At 46.6% G+C, this 14,833-nt stretch overlaps 1 protein-coding gene across 2 annotated transcripts in view; it reads right to left on the bottom strand.

The window, feature by feature from the left end:
* TMEM260 (transmembrane protein 260) overlaps positions 1–14,833 on the bottom strand; it is a 142,202-nt gene that overhangs the window by 43,550 nt on the left and 83,819 nt on the right. The window lies entirely within an intron of this gene.

The raw sequence follows: 14,833 nt of genomic DNA on the forward strand, positions 1-14,833 counted from the left end.
ATTTTTGCATTTTGTAAAGATTTGTGCAAAATTGTAGCAAAACCACAAGGATTTTACTGTTGTCTCCAACAATGCTGTATGCAACTTGTAGCAAAACAATGGCCTTGTTGGTATGATTATGTATAAACCATGGCAAAAATGCAACTGGAAAAATAACAAAAGAAAAGTTAAAGTCAAATCACAAAGGTAGCCAGGAACCATACAGGAATATCATGAGGATCAGTCAGTCAGATGAGGCAAGGTGAGCGGTCTGTGTAAGGTAGGAGGGCATAGGGAGCAGTCTGTGTGGAAAGGCGTAGGGAGCAGTCTGTGTAACATAGGAAAGGCATAGGGAGCAGTCTGTGTGGAAAGGCATAGGGAGCAGTCTGTGTAAGATAGGAAGGTCATAGAGAGAAGTCTGTAAGGTAGGAGGGCATAGGGAGCAGCCTGTGTGGAAAGGCATAGGGAGCAGCCTGTGTGGAAAGGCATAGGGAGCAGCCTGTGTAAGATAAGAAGGTCATAGGGAGCAGTCTGTGTAAGATAGGAAAGGCATAGAGAGCAGTCTGTGTGGAAAGGCATAGGGAGCAGCCTGTGTAAGATAGGAAAGGCATAGGGAGCAGCCTGTGTAAGATAGGAAAGGCATAGGGAGCAGTCTGTGTGGAAAAGCCATAGGGAGCAGTCTGTGTAAGATAGGAGGGGCATAAGGAGCAGTCATTGTAAGGCCCGTTTCACACGTCAGTGAAAAACAGTGACGTTTTTCACTGGCGTGTAAAACACGCACATGTCCCTGCGTGTGCCGTGATTCACGGTACACGTGGGTTGTCTAAGTGCAATCCGGGCTCCGTTATCCGTGGCCCGTGATTGCACTTAGAAAACAACTCACTTGTGGGCGCTCCCGCTGTCCATGGTGCTGATCGCTCCCGCGGTGCAGCATCCGGCCGGCGGTGACCCCCGCAGCAGCTGCTTCCGGGTCGGCTGTGTCGTGCATAATGAATATGTGCGACAGTAATGAGCCGGCTCAGAAGCAGCAGGCTGCACGGGCTGCAGAGGACATCGCTGGATGCCGGGTGAGTTAAAATGTTTTTTTTATTTTAAAAGCACGTTTTTTCTGGCACGTGTTTCACGGATTACACAACTGCGTGGTCCATGGAACATCAGTGATGCCAGAAAAAAATGGACATGTCTCCGTGCGGCAATCACGCACACGCGGGTACGCCGCACGGAGACACGTGCAGTGAAAAATCACTGACGTGTGAGCAGACCCATTCATTATAATGGGTCTGCGTATGTCAGTGATTCTGGTACGTTTTAAAAAAAAGCACAAATGTCCCAGAATCACTGACGTATGAAAGGGGCCTAAGGCTGTTTTCACACATCAGTTTTTTTGCATCAGTCACAATCCGTCAAAAAACAGATATAACAGATCCGGCGCCGTTTTATTCCCCATAGACTTGTATTAGCGCTGGATTGTGTCAGATGGCCTTGTGCTGCATGCGGTGTCCGCCGGATCTGGCAAAAAATTGTTGTCCGGCGGCTGGAAAGGACGCAGCATGCAACGTTTTGTGGCTGCGGCGAAAAAACGGACAACGATGAATTCGACGCCATATGGCATGTTGTATAATGGAAGCCTATGGGCGCCGGATTCGGCGTCATCAGGCATATGCCAAAAGCCAACGATGGATCCGGTTTTTGTTTCTGGGCATGCCCAGACGTTGTGTAAATAGTCTCTCTCTGTCGATGTGTCGGTCGGTCCGTCGGTCTCTCGCTCTGTCGGTCGGTCTCTCTCTCCCTCCTTTATACTTACCGATCACCGGTGCGGCGCTGCACAGCTGTCACACTGCTCTGTCGCTTCTCCTCTTTTGAAAATGCCAGCCGCTCATTATTCCATCTCACTGCTTCCCCTGCCCAAAGGCGCCTATGATTGGTTGCAGTCAGACATGCCCCCACGCTGAGTGATAGCTGTCTCACTGCAAGCAATCACAGCCGCCAGTGAGCATGTCTATGTAGTGCAGTAAAATAAATAGTTTTAAAAAAAACGGCGTGCGGTCCCCCCCAATTTTGATATTAGCCAAGGTAAAGCCACACAGCTGAAGGCTGGTATTCTCAGGATGGGGAGCCCCACATTATGGAGAGCCCCCCAGCCTAAAAATATCAGCCAGCAGCAGCCCGGAATTGAATTAGATGCAACAGTACCGGGACTCTACCTGGCTCATCCCGAATTGCCCTGGTGCGGTGGCAATCGGGGTAATAAGGAGTTAATTGCAGCCCATAGCTGCCACTAAGTCCTAGGTTAATCATGGCAGGCGTCTATGAGACACCCATATGATTAATCTATAGTGAAAGTAAATAAACACAAACACCAAGCAGTCTGTGTAAGATAGGAGGGGCATGGGGAGCAGTCTGTGTAAGATAGGAGGGGCATGGGGAGCAGGCTGTGTAAGATAGGAGGGGCATACGGCGCAGTCTGTGTAAGATAGGAGGGGCACGGGGAGCAGTCTGTGTAAGATAGGAGGGGCATGGGGAGCAGGCTGTGTAAGATAGGAGGGGCATAGGGCGCAGGCTGTGTAAGATAGGAGGGGCATAGGGCGCAGGCAGTGTAAGAAAGGAGGGGCATAGGGCGCAGTCTGTGTAAGAAGGGGCATAGGGCGCAGGCTGTGTAAGATAGATGGGGCATAGGGCGCAGGCTGTGTAAGATAGGAGGGGCATGGGGAGCAGTCTGTGTAAGATAGGAGGGGCATGGGGAGCAGTCCGTGTAAGATAGGAGGGGCATAGGGCGCAGTCTGTGTAAGATAGGAGGGGTATGGGGAGCAGTCTGTGTAAGATAGGAGGGGCATAGGGCGCAGGCTGTGTAAGATAGGAGGGGCATGGGGAGCAGTCTGTGTAAGATAGGAGGGGCATGGGGAGCAGTCTGTGTAAGATAGGAGGGGCATAGGGCGCAGGCTGTGTAAGATAGGAGGGGCACGGGGAGCCGTCTGTGTAAGATAGGAGGGGCACGGGGAGCAGTCTGTGTAAGATAGGAGGGGCACGGGGAGCAGTCTGTGTAAGATAGGAGGGGCACGGGGAGCAGTCTGTGTAAGATAGGAGGGGCACGGGGAGCAGTCTGTGTAAGATAGGAGGGGCACGGGGAGCAGTCTGTGTAAGATAGGAGGGGCATGGGGAGTAGTCTGTGTAAGATAGGAGGGGCATAGGGCGCAGTCTGTGTAAGATAGGAGGGGCATAGGGCGCAGTCTGTGTAAGATAGGAGGGGCATGGGGAGCAGTCTGTGTAAGATAGGAGGGGCATGGGGAGCAGTCTGTGTAAGATAGGAGGGGCATGGGGAGCAGTCTGTGTAAGATAGAAGGGGCATAGGGCGCAGTCTGTGTAAGATAGGAGGGGCATGGGGAGCAGTCTGTGTAAGATAGGAGGGGCATGGGGAGAAGTCTGTGTAAGATAGGAGGGGCATGGGGAGCAGTCTGTGTAAGATAGAAGAGGCATGGGGAGCAGTCTGTGTAAGATAGGAGGGGCATGGGGAGCAGTCTGTGTAAGATAGGAGGGGCACGGGGAGCAGTCTGTGTAAGATAGAAGGGGCATAGGGCGCAGTCTGTGTAAGATAGGAGGGGCATGGGGAGCAGTCTGTGTAAGATAGGAGGGGCATGGGGAGCAGTCTGTGTAAGATAGAAGAGGCATGGGGAGCAGTCTGTGTAAGATAGGAGGGGCATGGGGAGCAGTCTGTGTAAGATAGGAGGGGCATAGGGAGCAGTCTGTGTAAGATAGGAGGGGCATAGGGAGCAGTCTGTGTAAGATAGGAGGGGCATAGGGCGCAGGCTGTGTAAGATAGGAGGGGCATAGGGCGCAGGCTGTGTAAGATAGAAGGGGCATAGGGCGCAGGCTGTGTAAGATAGGAGGGGCCCAGGTTTGTCAGCTGCTGTTTTCTTTCTTCATTATATGTGACACTTGACTCTGAGAACAGTTGAATCCCATAGCTGCCTCTTCTTGGCTTTTACCTGAGTTCACTCTTCGAATAATCAGCTTCCTGACATCTGGTGACAAATTTGGCTTTTCCTTTGCCATGTTTTTATCCAAAAAAACAGAAACCATAACATTTAAAAAAAAAAAAAGGGCAAAAAAAATTAGACTACTCATGACAAAATAGGCAAAACATTTGGCGCAGCAAATGTGGTAGCGAAAACATAAAGGGATAAAACAATGTCAGACACAATTTTCATCCTTAGAGATGATGACCATTTGCTTCAGTTTTACTAAAACCACCAGGAACATGGCATCACAACAACCAGACAGAAGTTCTACTTTCCCCACCGGTGCTCCAGGTATCTTTCGAGTCTACAGACACCTCTTTATGCAAGCATGACTGCCTGCAAGTCAGACAAACAAAATAAACATGTATATTCCCATAAATTTGAATACATTTTCCTCATCCATGACGTTTAGGACATTTTATTTCCATCTATTTACCCTGCATATCTGAGAACATGAGGACGAGTAGACTCAAGGCTGTAACGCGCTTTTGAGCAGAATCATAAATATGCAATATTTTACTGATACCGAATCTTGGGCCCGGTCCTATAATCTTGACTTTCACATATTTTCCCATGATCACATACTATCATATAGGTTTTCCCTTAAGGATCCTGCATTTATAGTATTTCTGTCTGCTAGACCTGTAGGACAAAAATTTTGCCCCACTCTATCAGACCCAATAAAATCAACAGAATGTAATAATGAAAGGCATAATAGGCTACTGGAATAAAACATGGATCATTCAAGTATTTTTAGTACGAAGAGTACACATAATAGCGCATAACTTCAATCCAGAGATCCATTGATACAAATAACTGTTTCTGACTTTTTGCCCCTCCTGAGCTGTATACCAAAAGCAAAAGAATATAGCCGTAACTTGGTCATGTACTGCATATAGTTAGTATTCATCAACTCAGTCAATATGCCAGCATGTGTACACCCATAATGATTCCCAAAGTCCAATATTAATCACATCATCAGTCATGGTAAAAATGCAAATGAGCTCCTCAATAAATCTGGCAACACAAAAAGTCAGGCCAAAAAGAAAGTTTTCATCCTAAATACATCTGCCACCTATCCAAGGTAACAAATGAATGATGACTCAGAGGATCATGCACAAAGACTCTTTCCAATCCACAATCCTAAAATGAGCGGAGCTGTGTAGGCTCAATTCCTGTTCCATTTACGTCTATGGGTTTGATGTACCAGCTCGTACAGTGGTCAGTTTTAGTGATGGGTGAGCACTAGAATGCTCGAATGCACGTTACTTGAGTTGGTCAGAGACTCGGACAAGCTCGACACGAGTAATGTCGGCGTCACACGGTACGATATCTCGTGCGATATGTCGGCGGGGTCACGGAATTCGTGACGCACATCTGGCATCGTTATAGATGTCGTACTGTGTGACACCTCCAAACGACTGTGAACGAGCACAAATACTCACCTTATCGTTGCTAGTTAACACGATGTTCATTTTCAAAATGTCGGTCCTCCTTCTGTGCTCCGGTTGTTCATCGTTCCCGAGGCAGCACACATCGCTACGTGTGACATCCCGGGAACAATGAACTGCAGCTTACCTGCGGCCGCTGGCAATGTGGAAGGAAGGAGGTGGGCGGGATGTTACGTCCCGCTTATCTCCGCCCCTCCTCTTCTATTGGCCGGCCACTGTGTGACGTCGCTGTGACACCGAACGTCCCTCCCCCTTCAGGAAGAGGATGTTCGCCGCCCACAGCGAGGTTGTCCGGGAGGTAAGTACGTGTGACGGCGGTTACCGACTTTGTGCGCCAAGGGCAATGAATTGCCCGTGATGCAGAAACGACGGGGGCGGGTGCGATCACTCATGCGATCGCACGATATATCGTCCCGTGTGACGCCGGCATAAAGAGCATTATGCAAAGTCAATGATTGGCCTGTTTGGGTCTCAGCCACATACAGGCAGTGATAACTGAGCATTTCTGGCTTGATGGAGGGCGTTTATTTGGGGGGCGCCACACTACATCCAAGAACGTTGTTTTATCCCCCAGGATAGCCATTCAGAGACTGTGAATGACTCTCCCTGGGGCGCCGACACACATCATGCAGTGAAGCAAGCCTGTGTGTTGTGTTCGTTGTTTCACGATGAAATATCCAAGTACTTGCGATACACGGTCGATCTCCACTTGAGTAACGAGCAGTGCCGAGCACCCCGATGCGCGATTGGGTGACGAACAGTGCCGAGCAAACTTGCTCATTAGTAGTCACTTCATCTCAATTTATACTGGAGAATTTAGTGACCACATGCTCTGGATCAAGGGAGGAGACTTTAAAAGTTGGACACCCAGAGAACATACATTTATCACTTATTTTGTGGAATTTTGATAAATATATTAAAAAGGAACCTGACAGCTACCCTTGGCTCCCTAAACCACCACTATTTCTCTACTCCAGCTTATTTCTGCATTCTAACAACCCTCTTTTTGTGGACTTATGATAGCTATATACCGTACTTTTAAAATCAAATTTTATTCTCTGCTTGAGGAATGCAAATGACTAAAGGGCATTTTACATGCAGCGACATCGCTAGCGATGTCACTCGTGAAAGCACCCGTCCCCATCGTTTGTGCGTGACGGGCAAATCGCTGCCCGTGATGCACAATATCGCTAGGACGATTAACACGTACTTACCTTCCTAGTGACGTCGCTGTGGACGGCGAACAACCTTTTTTTTTTAAAGGGGGAGGTTCGTGCGCCGCCACAGCGACGTCACACAGCGGCCCGCCAATAGAAGCAGAGGGGCGGAGACCAGCCGCATTAACGACACGCCCACCTCGTTGCCAGCAGGATGCAGGTACGTTGTTGTTCGTCGTTCCCGGGGTGTTACACGTAGTGATGTGTGCTGCCTTAGGAACGACGAACAACCTGCGTCCTGCACGAGCAACAATATTTTGAAAATGAACGACGTGTCAACGATCAACGATTAGGTGAGTATTTTTGATCGTTAACACTCGCTCGGAGATGTTACCCGCAACGATGTCGCTAACGAGGCAGGATGTGCGTCATGAATTCCGTGACCCCGACGACATATCGTTAGATACGTTGTTGCGTGTAACGGGGCCTTAAAGACTAGTCCAGCAGGGTGTTATTTCTCCTGGACAAATCCGGCCTCCAATTTTATAAGCACAAGGCATGATAGACATGATGTGCAAGAACAATGTCACTGCCGGCTTTTTGCAAATTTTGTGCATGTTTGCAATGGTCTACCTCCCTGGGCATGCACAACGCACTGATGAAACCGAGGAGCATACACGCAGCCTAATTGTGCATGTCCAGGGAGGCAAAACATTGTGAAAGTTCAGTAAGAAGCCAACAATGACATTGTTGTTGCAAATCATGCTTGGGGTCCGTTGTGCATGCAACGTTGGAGATGAACCTAGTCAAGGAATCAACGCCACGTCAGACTAGTCCTGAGTAATTTGTAAAAAGCAAACAAAATAAATTTAGAATTTAAAATTAAAAAGGCTGTTAGAATGCAGAAACAGAATGGTGTAGAGACATAAAAAATTATATATATAACCGTGCCTCACCGTGTCTTATTTGAATGATGTAGTCCGCTTTGTTTGTATGGGTCTGCAGCCACAGCTTAGACTCCGAAGCTTCTCATAAAAAAGGATAAAGTGGCGAGTCCCATAATTAAAATCTTCATCTTTATTCAGCAAATTTTTAAAACATCATGATGGTTGAATTATAGACTCAACATGTTTCAGGCAAGCATGCCCTTAAGCGGGCTTTACACGCTATGATATATCTAACGAGATGTCGGCGGGGTCACATCGTAAGTGACGCACATCCGGCATCGTTAGTGATATCGTAGCGTGTGACAGCTATGAACGAGCAGAAATACTCACCTTCTCGTTCATCGTTGACACGTCGCTCATTTTCTAAAAATCGAACGTCAGGTTGTTCATTGTTCTCGAGGCAGCACACATCGCTCCGTGTGACACCCCAGGAACGATAAACTCAGTTTACCTGCGTCCGGCCGGCAATGCAGAAGGAAGGAGGTGGGCGGGATGTTTACGTCCCTCATCTCCGCCCCTTCGTTTCTATTGGCCGGCTGCTGTGTGACATCGCTGTGACGCCAAACGTCCCTCCCCTTTCAGGAAGTGGATGTTCGGCGCCCACAGCGAGGTCGTTTGGAAGGTAAATACGTGTGACGGGGGAACTTGCCGCACAAACGATGGGTGCGATTGCACATGCGATCGCACAACTAATTACTGCGTGTAAAGCAGCCTTTAGTCACTGAGATACAAAATCACTATAACCCAAGGTTTAAGACTAGAAGTCCCAGAGAGGGGTCATTTAACATTTCTGCCTTTGGAAACAATGGAGCTCGAAATTTCTGGGACTTCTAGTGTTAAAAGCACTAATTCAACAACCAATGATCATATAGACATCTGTTAGCAATAATTACACATATGAAGATCATTTACATAATCACAAGTCACTCCATGAATTTCTTCAAATTAATCAATAGAGATACAATGTGTCATTCCTATAGTTCATTCCCTTAGGGTATTTTGTATCCAATTTTATAATCCAATATAATTCTCTCAATAAAAGTTTTTTTTGTACATCTTCCCCTCTAAATCTAGATTTCTATCTTGTGATGTTAGAAATCTGTTTTCTTCTATAACCCATGAATTAGCAGTTTCGGCTTTATATTATCACTTACACAAATACAGTGGATATACTGATGAAACAAAGGAAATACTTCTCCGCAGTATAGAGTATTTATTGAAATATAATTTCTTCATGTGTAATGAGGAATATTATATACAAATTGAGGGCTGCCCGATGGGCTCGTGTTTTTTTTTTTTGGTAACACAGAATGTCACAAATGAACGTTGCAGATTTCGCCAGAAAGATAGGCAGATTTGGGAAAGTAGGTGGATGGGGCATGTTGGACTTCAACATCCTCAATACTAAGTGTGTCCTACAGTATCAGGCAATGTAAAAAAAAAAAAACAGACATGTTCAATTGGCTGAGAGGTGGAGGCCACAGAAGTAGCTGCCTGGTTCACATCTTGCTTTGTACTATTGATTCCTGTGTTTAGACCTCTGCCTGCTCATTGACTACTCTCCTGCCTGCCGTTTTTGTACTTCGCTGCCATCTCCAGTTTGACCTTAGCCTGATTACATGACCACTCTCTTTCTTACCTGTCGATTTTGTATCTCCTGGTTTTGACCCTGATTGGCAACTACTCTTTACCGGATTGCAGCCTTTCATAGGCAGCGACCTATTGGACCCTGTGTAATTTCAGATCCCTGTACAGGGGTTAAAAGGTTTCAGGGTCTTCTGGATCCTGCTTAGTAGGCTGTTAGCCTTTAGTCTGTACGTGACAAAACAATCACTGCTCTCGGGGAGACCAGCCAAAGAAAACACTGCCGCAGCCAATGAGGGCACTCAACACAATGAAATCCTAGGTGCATTGCTTCCTGGAAAATATGCAAATCAAAAAAGTCCGTGGAGCCTCTGTTAGGAGTCTCGACACAGAAACTAGCCAGATATCCCTCCGGGAAGGACCTAGCCAAGGAGTGGCTCTTTTTAGGAGACCACCATAACCACCATATTAAGTGGCCGTTTAGTCAATATCCAACTCTTTGACAAGTTTAAAGATACAACAAGGGAAATACCAAGGCCAGGTATCCATCCACAGACAGCTGTTTCGGGGTATTGCCCCTCATCAGTTAGGATTCTGGCCAGGTGGGAGCAATGCCTAGTAGACCAACAAGACAAAGCAATCACTGATCTCGGGGAGACCATCCAAAGAAAACACTGCTGGCAGCCCTTCCCGGAGGGATATCTGGCTAGTTTCTGTGTTGAGACTCTTAACAGAGGCTCCACGGACTTTTTTGATTTGCATATTTTAGTCTGTATGTGACAGCCAACCTGAGTCTGTGTCCTGGGCAGATGTCTCAGGATTATGTCAGGCTTAAGGTGTAGGATATGTTGACAACTTGAAGGCGACAAATGAAAGTGGGGCATCTTGTATCAATCTTGCACCCAGTTCACATGCTACAAAAAAAATCTGCATGAATTGTTGAACACACAGCACATTTTAAAATCCACATCATGTCTATTATTTCCACGGCTTTCATGAAGAAAAGCTGTAAACTACCTCCACTCAATCGAATCGGATGGCCAGTTTCTGGCAGAAAGTTTAGATTCAGCGATGGATTTCTGACGTATTTTTCTAAAAATTCATAGAGAAGTCATTTATAGCAAATATTTTCCATGTGAAATGGTTTTCGAGCCCCCATATACGTTAAATGCTTAGGCCGATTGTTTATCCAACAGCCATCTTGGTGAGATAAGACAATTGCTAATGGTCTCTATAGGCGGCTTATCTCAAGGAGAACAAAATCAGACATTCTAAATTGACACCTCTCCCACGGAGGAGTTGGTCGGTGCCAACATACACATTAGATGTCAGACAAACCCATCAATATTGGCGGGTGCATCTGACATTAATCCAATGTATGTCGGGGGCTTGAGATTTAAGTGGGCTTTACATGCTACGAGATTGCTACAGTGATCTCATTTGTTAGGGTCACAGATTTTGTGACTCACATCCGGCCGCTGTAGCGATCTCGTTGTGTGTGACTCCTAGGAGCGATTTTGGATCGTTGCAAAAACGTCCAAAATCGCTCCTCGTTGACATGGGGGTCCTCTCCCAATTATCGCTGCTGTCGCTGGGGCGAAGTTGATCCTCGTCCCTGCGGCAGCACACATCGCTACGTGTGACGGTTAAGGTTCGAAGATCAGGTGCTTTACATATGAAAACCAATCGAATGAGAATCACTGTGCTCAGGTACACTCAGTGCTCAGCCGAGTACAAGCTGCTTGCAGTGTTTGAACGGCGCACACTGGGGGTAACAACAGCATGGCCAGATGTAGTGTAAACCCCCCAAAAAATAATGGAAAGACCCCGCACACCCTCCCCCAGAAGTGATCAGTTTATGGCTGCCTTTATGTGGCCGGAGACTCGAACTGCCCAATGGCCGGAGACTCGAACTGACTTACACTGAGGTTCAGTTCAAGTTCAGGTCCCAAACTGAACTTAATCTAAAGTCCGACTGCACCCGACAAATCGAACTTCCATGGGTCTGCTCATCTCTAATCTTACAACTTTCCCAATTTTTCAACCTCGACACACTTGTGTCCCTAGGAACCTGGTCAGATGCATTCCACCAACATGTCCCTCAGACATCATAAGAGTTTATCTGGCACCTCTATACTTTTGCAGCAAAAGCTTTGAAGTGCCACTGATGTAGTACCCATTGGAGGCCTGCCGGGCATTGTGCCCACTTGGCAGGTATCATGCACTTGTCCTATTAATTGGAATAAGACATGTGCATGATACCTGCTTAGCGTTTGAAGGATGCCAACCTATCAGCTCCTGTTGCGGAGAGAAGAGGTGCTGAAGAAACCATTTAATATAGTAGTAGGGGGTTCCTTGGTAGGCATACATTTTTTTTATTACTATTTCTTCATTGCAATATTATGGGGAATGATTGTCTTCAAATGTCCTAAATGTATTCATGAAGTTCTAAAAAATTACAGTTCAAAACAACCTGACATAACTTATTAATCCAGATTTTACTAATTAACCAAGGTCAGAATACAATGTCTGTTCAGAATGGAAAAAATGTTAATACATGCATTTGTAGATCACATTTTAGCTTGGATTTACGAAATACTAAATGCCCAACCGTCCATGGCAATAATAGTTATGGATCTCCTGATGTTATTCCCCTTACCACTTCTATTGTGCACGTCTGAAAGGCGTGGAGTGAGTGAGGTTAATTTCTCCTATAGTACTCCACTCCATGCTTAATGTGGCACTATGACTCCTCTTGAGGGCACCGCTATTAGTACTTATATGTCTCAGACTTGGTTCGTTGCCAACCTGCACTTTCTATGGCTACCCATGTGCAATGCACGGGACAGGAAAACAAAGCCCTGGCTATTAGCTACAGTATACAATAAGGTTATCAGTCATAGGGAGATTTCAAGTAGTCTTGTTCTTGATAAGAAGACGGCAAAAACCATTTAATGCAAAATAAAAAATAAACCCTCGCGTACACGTGTGTGGGGAACGGCTATTGTGGTTTAAGGCTCACAGGTCTTAGCCATACAAAACCGAATGCGTTATTATAAGGGACAAACAACGCAGGTAATAAAAAATAAATTAAAAACAGTAATAAACTGTCAAAGTACTCAAATTAATGTGTTCATTAAGCCAAGAATCAACATCACATTCTGAAGACAATGAAGCCAATTAAATGTCCGAAATTCCCACAGTTACCAAGTCAATATCCCTCTATGCATTGAACAATGCCTCCAACATTAGTCCGGACCCCCATTAATAAACCAATTTGGCAGCTGCTTTTCCAAAGTAGAACAACAATCCTCTCAATCTGCAATAAATCATAAAAAAAGAGCAGTGAAGTGAGATCCTATATGGAGACGAAAAGCGTTGCACTAAAGTCAGCAGACCGGGACTGTAACTTTTGGGTGGTGCAATAATGTCACACTCCAATACTCAATGCAAATCAACTTTTAATTTTACATTGACTTGTCTTGAAATCCAAGTGAAGAAATCGAGTCGTAACTTAAAGAGGTGGGCCACTATAGTGACCACACATCGATGTAAAGGTGATAAAGAAGGCTTTTCTCAAATACCTTGTGTAGTCAATTGTGCCTGCGAGCGGCGCTATTGTGGTCCATTCATCCCCATCATGTGACCTCGGGGCTCCATTACCTCTGAGATACGATGATGTCACGTCAACTTCCAGTTGACCTGACATCACCAAGGCGGCCCCACTCTCCCTGATTGACTGGGCTGTTTCACCGCTTATCGTAGCCTAGCCTCACAGCTCAGCATGTTGCGTGTGCTCTCATTCGCTGCAGAGTGCTGCAAACAGGAGTCCACAACCCAGTCACTCAGGGAGACTGGGGCCTGCCCTGGTGATGCCGGGTCAACTGGAAGTTGACATAACATCACCGGATCTCAGAGATCACAGAGCACGGAGATATTGTCTGCGGAGGCATGGCATTCCTCTCTTCTTGAAGGGCAGCCCTCAGGCCATTGAGGTTCTGGGGTACATAATTACGAGCCTCTAAATGGCGAATCATCTGATCTCATAGGTTTTCAATGGCATTCAAGTTTGCAGAAAGTGCAGACCACTCCATTTGAGGTTCCCCAGTCTCCAGTAACTGTTCCATAATGATATGACCTCAATGAGCTGAAGCATTATCATCCATAAAGATGAAACTAGACCAGTGTTATTCGTGCAGAGGCACAATGACTGAATTAATGAGGTTATTGCAGTAGTCAGGGCTTCTCATTGTACCATTCACAAAGTGTAGGGCTGTGCTGTACTGACTAGACACATCTGCCCACACTAACACCACTATCAAAGGCTCATCTGGTGACAACAGAAGGTGATGCATAGCGCTCTCCTTGATGTCTCCAACATCATTGGCGGACATAATTTCTGCTCAGCATGAATCGAATTTCATCAGTGAACAGACCTGAGGCCCGCTGGTCCCTCGTCAAGCATAGATGCTCCCGTGCCTGGTGTTGTGGTCAGGTACTTAGGGGCACTTTGCACACTGCGACATCGCAGGTGCGATGTCGGTGGGGTCAAATTGAAAGTGACGCACATCCGGCATCGCATGCGACATCGCAGTGTGTAAAGCCTGGATGATACGATTAACGAGCGCAAAAGCGTCGTAATTGTATCATCGGTACAGCGTCGGCGTAATTCATAATTACGCCGACGCGATGGTCCGATGTTGTTCCTCGCTCCTGCGGCAGCACACATCGCTGTGTGTGAAGCCGCAGGAGCGAGGAACATCTCCTACCGGCGTCACTGCAGCTTCCGTAGGATATGCGGAAGGAAGGAGGTGGGCAGGATGTTTACATCCTGCTCATCTCCGCCCCTCCGCTCCGATTGGCCGCCTGCCGTGTGACGTCGCAGTGACGCCGCACGACCCGCCCCCTTAACAAGGAGGCGGGTCGCCGGCCACAGGGACGTCGCACGGCAGTTGAGTGTGTGTGTGAAGCTGGCGTAGCGATAACTTTCGCTACGCCAGCTATCACCACATATCGCTGCTGCGACGGGGGCGGGGACTATCGCACTCGGCATCGCAGCATCGGCCTGCGATGTCGTAGTGTGCAAAGCCCGCCTTAGTCTCTCTGTATCTGTGTTGCAACCTGCTGATGACACTATGACGCTATGAGCTCAGTGCCCACTTCCGTCTGAGAACATCCTGCTTAATCACAATGGCACGGTCCTGCTGATCAAATTGTTAGGTGACGTCTTGACCTCATGATGTCAAAATGTGAACAGCTTAATGAGAAGGACTATTTAAATACCAATTCTAATTGAACCCCAAAATGTATTGGGAGATTCATGGATCAAACAGTTGTTGTGAATTTTGCCATTAAGCTCCTTGTTAGAGAACAGCAAGTTGTGCAAAAATAATGGAAACATTGAACAATTGGACATGTGTATCCAAAAGTTTAGAGAAAGTCAAATTAAGGTCCCCTGAAAAGGTTTCAGGGCATTGTAGGGTCATCCTGAAATTTCACCCGATAGCCAAATATCCCTAACATTTTGTCAGGCGTGTAGCATAAGTGATCAAAGTAACACAGGTTAATGTCCCCCAAGGAAAATAAAAAAAATGAAAAAAGAATAAAACATTTTTTAAAAAAATGTAAAAAACCCCCCAGTTTAAATTGCCCCTTTTCCCCCAGCTTATCTGACAGCCAAGCCCCTGATATTGTTCGCA

This window comes from Anomaloglossus baeobatrachus, chromosome 12 (genome assembly GCF_048569485.1).
Source record: "Anomaloglossus baeobatrachus isolate aAnoBae1 chromosome 12, aAnoBae1.hap1, whole genome shotgun sequence".
Lineage (NCBI taxonomy): Eukaryota > Metazoa > Chordata > Amphibia > Anura > Aromobatidae > Anomaloglossus > Anomaloglossus baeobatrachus.